We start from the raw sequence: 6,758 nt of genomic DNA on the forward strand, positions 1-6,758 counted from the left end.
AAGTCAGGACATTATGAGTATTTTTTAACTCAGGCTTACTTAAGATAAATTTGTTGTTTTATGAATAACTCAAGGTAGTTTTATGATTTCTAAAAATCTCAGGACTGATATTTTCTAAATCTTGACTGAGATTTAGTTATTTAGTTCAATAGTTTGTTATTTTATATGCAGGGATGCCAAAGGTTTTTGAATTTTTTCCATGTTTTCAGCATTTATTTCAAGTTTTTAAAGAATAAGTTTTTTGGTTCACTTCAAGTATTAAGTTTGATTTAAGGTAAAACGAACTGTCTTAGAAATATTATAACAACATTGATAAGATACTGTAAAACTACTTTAAATGTGTTTTTAATTCAAAATAAAATTAATAAAACTTTTTTTTTTATGATAGATGTTTCATGTCCATTCAAAATGTCATCACTTTAAAAGTAAAAATAGTTAAATTCCAGGTTTTTAACTAAATTATAAAATTCAAGGTTTTTCCTTGATTTAACCCAGTATAATGGACCAGCTGTTAAAATTGGGTTAAAATGTTGACAAAATTTGAAATAAATTTTAGATTTTAGGCTGTTTTCTTAATTTGACCTTTTTATTCTGCAACTGATCAAGAATTCTGATCTCTAATATAGGGTACCACTGGCCTTTTGGAAAATTTTCCAAGGCTTTTTTATTATACAAATATTTTAGTTTAATTTTCTTTACACTGTTAAAAAAAAAGGAGATTTATTATTGGTTTTCTAAATTTCTTTCAGGTTTTTAAAGTGTAAGTTTTCTATCCCTTTTTAATTTAAAATTACATTTAAGGTAAAAAATTATTTAGTATAAAATTACTGAAAAGAGATTGTAATACTTTTTTCAATGTGCTATATATTAAGAATAAAACTAAAAATGATACTGAATTGATTTTAATGTATATAAAAACAGATTCTTATCTAATATTTGCTATATTACATGTAAAAATTGTATACAAAATATTTTTCAGGTTCTTTATTCTGTATCAGATTCTAGGATTTTTTATCTAAATTTTCAATTTTAAGGTTTTTATAGTAAAACAGCCACCCTGCATTTAAGGTTCCCAATAAAAAAATTTTAAACCTAGGGTTGTATAACAAAAATCTAATGTTGAATTATAGAAAGTTTTATCTGCTTTCTTATATTCTTAATTCTACCTCAATTTGTTGTTACTATTTTTTGTTGTTAGATTTAAATTATATTAAAAATAGTATGTATACTTATCACGAATAATATTTTTATAATAGAGAATGTATTTACTTAACAACCGAGGTACAGAGAACTTTCCTATACTTACAGGTTTTCTACTCTTTTGAGGCAAAAAAGCTAGTCTATCAGTTAACATTTTTATAGCATATAGTATCAACAATGGTACAATAAAATGCATACATAGTATGTAACACACAAAATTTGCTACTCAACAGTGTTAAACTAAGTGCCAGGGTAAAATTCTGGTAGATCAAAATAAATGAATTTGATACCATATGCCTTCTGAAAGCTTTAAAAAACTTAACCTTTTAAATTCTTTTAAAGCATTTTACTTCTGAAATCATTTTTGTTCAATATTTTCTTCATGTTTTAAAAAGCACGGGGTTGCCGCTCAAGTTGTAAAAAAACATCTTTAGTGACTTTAAACTGTCCTGAGTCATCCTTAGCTTTTTTTAAATCATTTAAAAAATCTAAGGGATTTTTTTTCTAAGGGATTAATTTTAAAACTCAGGGAGACTAAAAATAAATTTATCAAATAAACTTTTTAAAGTATTTAGTAATCAAGAACTTTAACAATATTGATTATAAGATATCAAAACATTGAAATTGGACAACTAAATTTCATTCAAGAAATAGTAAAACTTGAGTCATCTTGATTTTTTTTATTAGCTTGATTATCCTGAAAGTTCAAAAAAATTTAATCATCTTGAGTTATAATGAGTGTGCAACCCTGAAACAACATGAAAACTAAAAAATTTGTTAAACTTAACAATTGATTTAAATAGATTTTTTTCTCATTGTTTAAACTTAATGATTTCTTCAGAAAAAAATTATAACTGATGACGTAATCAGTGATGAGCCCTTTTAAATAAAATAAATATTTTAAACAAACTTGAGCATATTTCCACACATTTATCTGCATTGTAATATAATTTGGGTATTTATATTTATGTTTAGAAACTGTTGATATCATTTCAAGTGTTACTGTTTACAAACCATCACATTACTATTCAAAGTTGCCATTCTTCAAGGCAAAAAAGCCAGCTTTAGCAACCAAAAACTAGTGTAAGTTATATGCAGGGTTGCCACTTATTTTTGAGAAATTTTTTCAGGTTTTTAAAAGTACACATTTTTGAGTATATCTTAAGTTTAAAATATCTAAGTTTAGGTAAAAACTTTGTTTAATAGTATAACAATATTGAAAATATATTGTAAACCTACTTAAAATGTGTTTTTTAATAAAAAAATTGTTGATAATCACAAAAAGTTTTATCTATATGATAGATTTTTTGTGTCAAATCAAATTTTTACTAATTAACATGTATGTAAATTGTATCTAAAATTCCAGGTTTTTTTAGTGAATTTTTTAAAATAATATTTTTTTTTTTAATTTCTTAAATTCTAGGTTTTTCCAGGATTCCAGGTTTTGTGGCAACCCTGTATATGTTTACCTGACGTATGGAAAAGTATATAAAAATTGAGCTAAAAATTGAAAAAAAAAAACTGTTTAAGCTTCAATTCCTAAAATACAAATATGACTTAATTTGAACACAAGTTTTAGGAATGCAAAGTCAAAAAAACTAAAATATAATTAAATAAAACTATTTAAACTAAAATCTGTAAAAAAGTTAAAACAAGCAGCAATTTTCTTTTACAAACTAAACTGGCCTGAGAAAGCCATTAATTAAAAAATTAGATTACTATTATTTTAAGGGGTAGCAGTTGTTCAACTAAATTATTAACTTTTCACAAGAACTTTTTTTATACTAGGGCTAAAAATGAATCTACTTTTTTGATTGTCTATTTAACTGCTACTAATAATGTCATGTCAGCTTTTATCAAAAAAAAAAATGTTTTGATTACAGGGTTGCCAAATGTTTAAAGCAAACTTTTACCAGGTTTTCAAAATTTTCTCCAGGTTTTCAAAAGTACACAAAGTAAGTTTAAGGTAAGATACTGTTTTATATAGTATAAAAATATTGATAAGATACTCTAAAGCTACTTTAAGGCCATCGGGGGGTTAGCCATATTTTTTACAAGTTGATCTTATTTTAAAGATTTTTTAAGCTTGTAGATGCTTTCTATTGTTTTAAAAAATTCAAAATATTTTTTGAGATGTGACTAGTCAAAGTTGGGCCGCATTATAGGTTCCCTATGGAGAGGGAAAACTAAAACAGCAAAAAAAGACTATTTTATTTAAAATCTATCTCCTCCTACATTATTCATGCAATCTTCTTCAAACTTTCACATTCTAATCTTTATACAATTACAAGAAAACAATACTTTGGAATTAAAAAAAAATTGTAAAAATCTTTTTTTTTGAAAAATAAGAACTTTTTTTTATTTTTGTGATAAAATTTTTATTTTTTTACATTATAGAAATTCTAAAGTAATGTTTTTTCCTAGAAAATTTGAAGAAGATTGCTTGAAAATGAAGGAGGAGATAGATTTTTAGTAAATTTTTTAATTTCCAAGAAAATTTACCAGAAAAATTTGAGGTGTTTGTATTGGAAACTTTTAACAAAAAATAAAATATCTAAGTTAAATGATATTTTTGAACTCTATAAAAACAGGCTTGTAGTTTGTATTTAAGGCTTTCATAAAAAGCCATAGTTAATTTAGTAAAAAAAAATGTCTTTCCTTTAAGTTAAAATTAAATAGCAGCAGTTAAATAGACCTTATTTTTTTTTTTTTTAAAGGTAGAAAACTTTATTTTTATTATTTTTGTTTTTTTTTATAAGGTTATCGAAACTAAACAAGAAAATTCTTTCTGGTATAGAAAAAAAAATAGTATGATACTAATCATTTCTGTGAAAAGTAAAAAATTTTGTTGATTAATTGCTGCTCCTTCAAGTTGTAGTAACTAAATTTCAATCTAGCCTGAGTTATTCCTAGTACCCTGAGTATGTGGCAACCCTTCTAGAGTGAAATTTGCATTTGTTCTTAAAAATCGTCATTGTGACTAAAATCTTATGTTGCTTATTTTTTTGAAGTAAACTAAAGCTTTAAAATTTAAAGTTCATTAATTTAAACAAGATAAAAAAATTATTATCAGTTTTATATAAGAATGAAGAGTTAAAATGGTTAAATACATTTTTTTAATTTAGTATTAAATCAAACTTGTGAAAACAAATGTATTCTATATTTTATAATTTATTAGAGTTTACTCTATTAATTACTACTAAAGTAGTTTAAACTCACAAATTTAAATTTATCTTAAACTATCGTCTTCTAATCAAATACTGGTCCAGCACTAGATAAGAAAGTAGTATTCAAGATTTTTTTTTAATTATCCAGTGGTTTTAGTAAAATTAAAAACAATATATATTTTTTCAAGGTAGAAAAACATCAAACTCATAATTAATATCTAACAGTAATAATTTGATGCAGGGTAAGTAGTACCATATACATAATACAAGTCATTTTGTACTAATAATGTTTAAATTAATTTATACTTAATATGGATTTTATTATAGTAAACTATTTGAGTCTGTTGTTCCATGTAAATTCCAGTTGGAAAACAGTGTTTCTATAAAAAGATAAAAAAAACTTAAATCTTTTTTAAATTTTGATATTTTAATTAGAAACACGGTTTAATCCGCAAATACATTCTGAGGAAAAATTCTTGATACTTCTGAAATTTAGCATAAAGAGAAAAAAATTAAAATTGTGATAACTTCAAATTGTTTCAAAACTTAACAGTTTTTATTTTGCTTGTGCTAGAAACTTTTTATATTTTATTCTATAGATAAATACTTTACGTTTACAGTATGGCAGAATTTTGTTTATTTGTAATGGTGATTTCGGTTTGGTTGTTCGTTTAAAAAAAGGAGTTTTGTTGAAGCGTTTTTTTCATGTTGTTTTTAATTTAATTTATTATATAGTTATTTGTCTTAACTAAAAAAGATTGCTCAGTTTACTGAAATGTAAAGAGCTTATTTAAAAAGAGATGTGCAAATTAAACATTTTATTTACAACCAGGTTTCTGTGACATAAAAATTGCGACCTCTTCAAATAAAATAAAACAGTTTTATTTTATTTTACCTGAGGAGGTCGCAGTTTTTTTGTCACCAAAACCTGGTTATAAATAAATTATGTAATTTGCACATCTCTATTTAATTTAAGCTATTACAATTATGTTTATGTTTAATTTTATTATGTTGCGCTAAAGTTGATTTGGGACAAGGGTGTAAATTGAAAAACAAAAATAAAAGCATTTTAAAAAGAAAGTCTGACTCATCAAATATTAGAGGAATCACCTTAACGTTTCAATCGAACCCTAGAAAAAGTAGGACACTCTGTCTCTGCATCTTTAATAGTATTTTAGTTTGATAATTTAATGCTTTAGTTGATACTAAACTCTTTATTTCTTTTGATTCTAGAACTCTTTGTTTTTTTTTTTTTTGCTTTTAGTATAGTTTTAAGAGAATTACTCAATCTTGATAGATTTGTTCTTACAAATAAAATAAAAATCGAAGATTTTAATGTTAAGTAAAAAATTTAAAAAAAAATTTTAACAACAGTATGTAAAAATAAAAACAACGTTAATATTTTATATATATGAATCAATAAGTTTTTATTTGATGACCTATTTAAACTTTTAGTACTTTTTGTTTAAACTGATAACAAGTTTTTTTTAAATTCTTATGTTATTCTAAACTAAACTACTTTACTGAGTGTTAATTGAAATTTAACATATGCAAACAATTGAAGAGGGTTGCCAGAAATAGAGTATTCCGAACACTTGATGCTTTATAAGTGCATATTTTAGAATTTATTTAAAGTTTTTATGTTTGAGTAACTATCGTTTACCAAGTTTATTAAAAATAGCAACTTTGCGTTTGTTTTAATTTGTGCGGCTTTTAAGTGATAGAAATCTGGCAAGGCAACTGTGTTAGAAAAACTAAAAACTACTAAGTAACAAGCTTTAATATTTTTTTTACCTTATATGTATGAAAAATGTATTAAAATTTTACACTTTGAATAAATTTATGCTAATTAAGAAAACATATATAAATGTTATCTTTAATACTAACAATATACAAAACAAGATACTAAGATGAATAAAAAATAATTTAAAAACAGTTTAAGTATTAAAAAGGTTTAAGTATAGTTTTTTTCTTTGTTTTATCAAATAAAACTATACTCTTTTTTTTAAATTTTACATTAAATTAGATTTTTATTTAAATAACTAAGTAGTATTGTAAATTGTAATAATAAATAACTATTGTTTATTTAACGACAAAAATATTAAGCGCTTAAAAAGTTTGGTCCAAGGATCTGGTTTACGAAAAAAATCATATGATTTTTGAGCCGAATACCATTATCACAAATAAACGTCTTGTCGAGGATTATAATACATTACAATAATGACTCTTTGTACTTTAAGTTTCTTCAATTAAACGGCACGAATGTTTGCTAAATTTTAAAATTAATAGGAAGTTTGACCAATATTCTACATTCTAACATTAAAAAAATAAGTTAACATCACTATAAAAAACAGTTATGTTCGGTTTTAAACTCTAAATTTTTGAAATATT

The sequence above is a fragment of the Thalia democratica genome, chromosome 2 (genome assembly GCF_965202585.1).
Source record: "Thalia democratica chromosome 2, ktThaDemo2.hap1.1, whole genome shotgun sequence".
Classification (NCBI taxonomy): Eukaryota; Metazoa; Chordata; class Thaliacea; order Salpida; family Salpidae; genus Thalia; species Thalia democratica.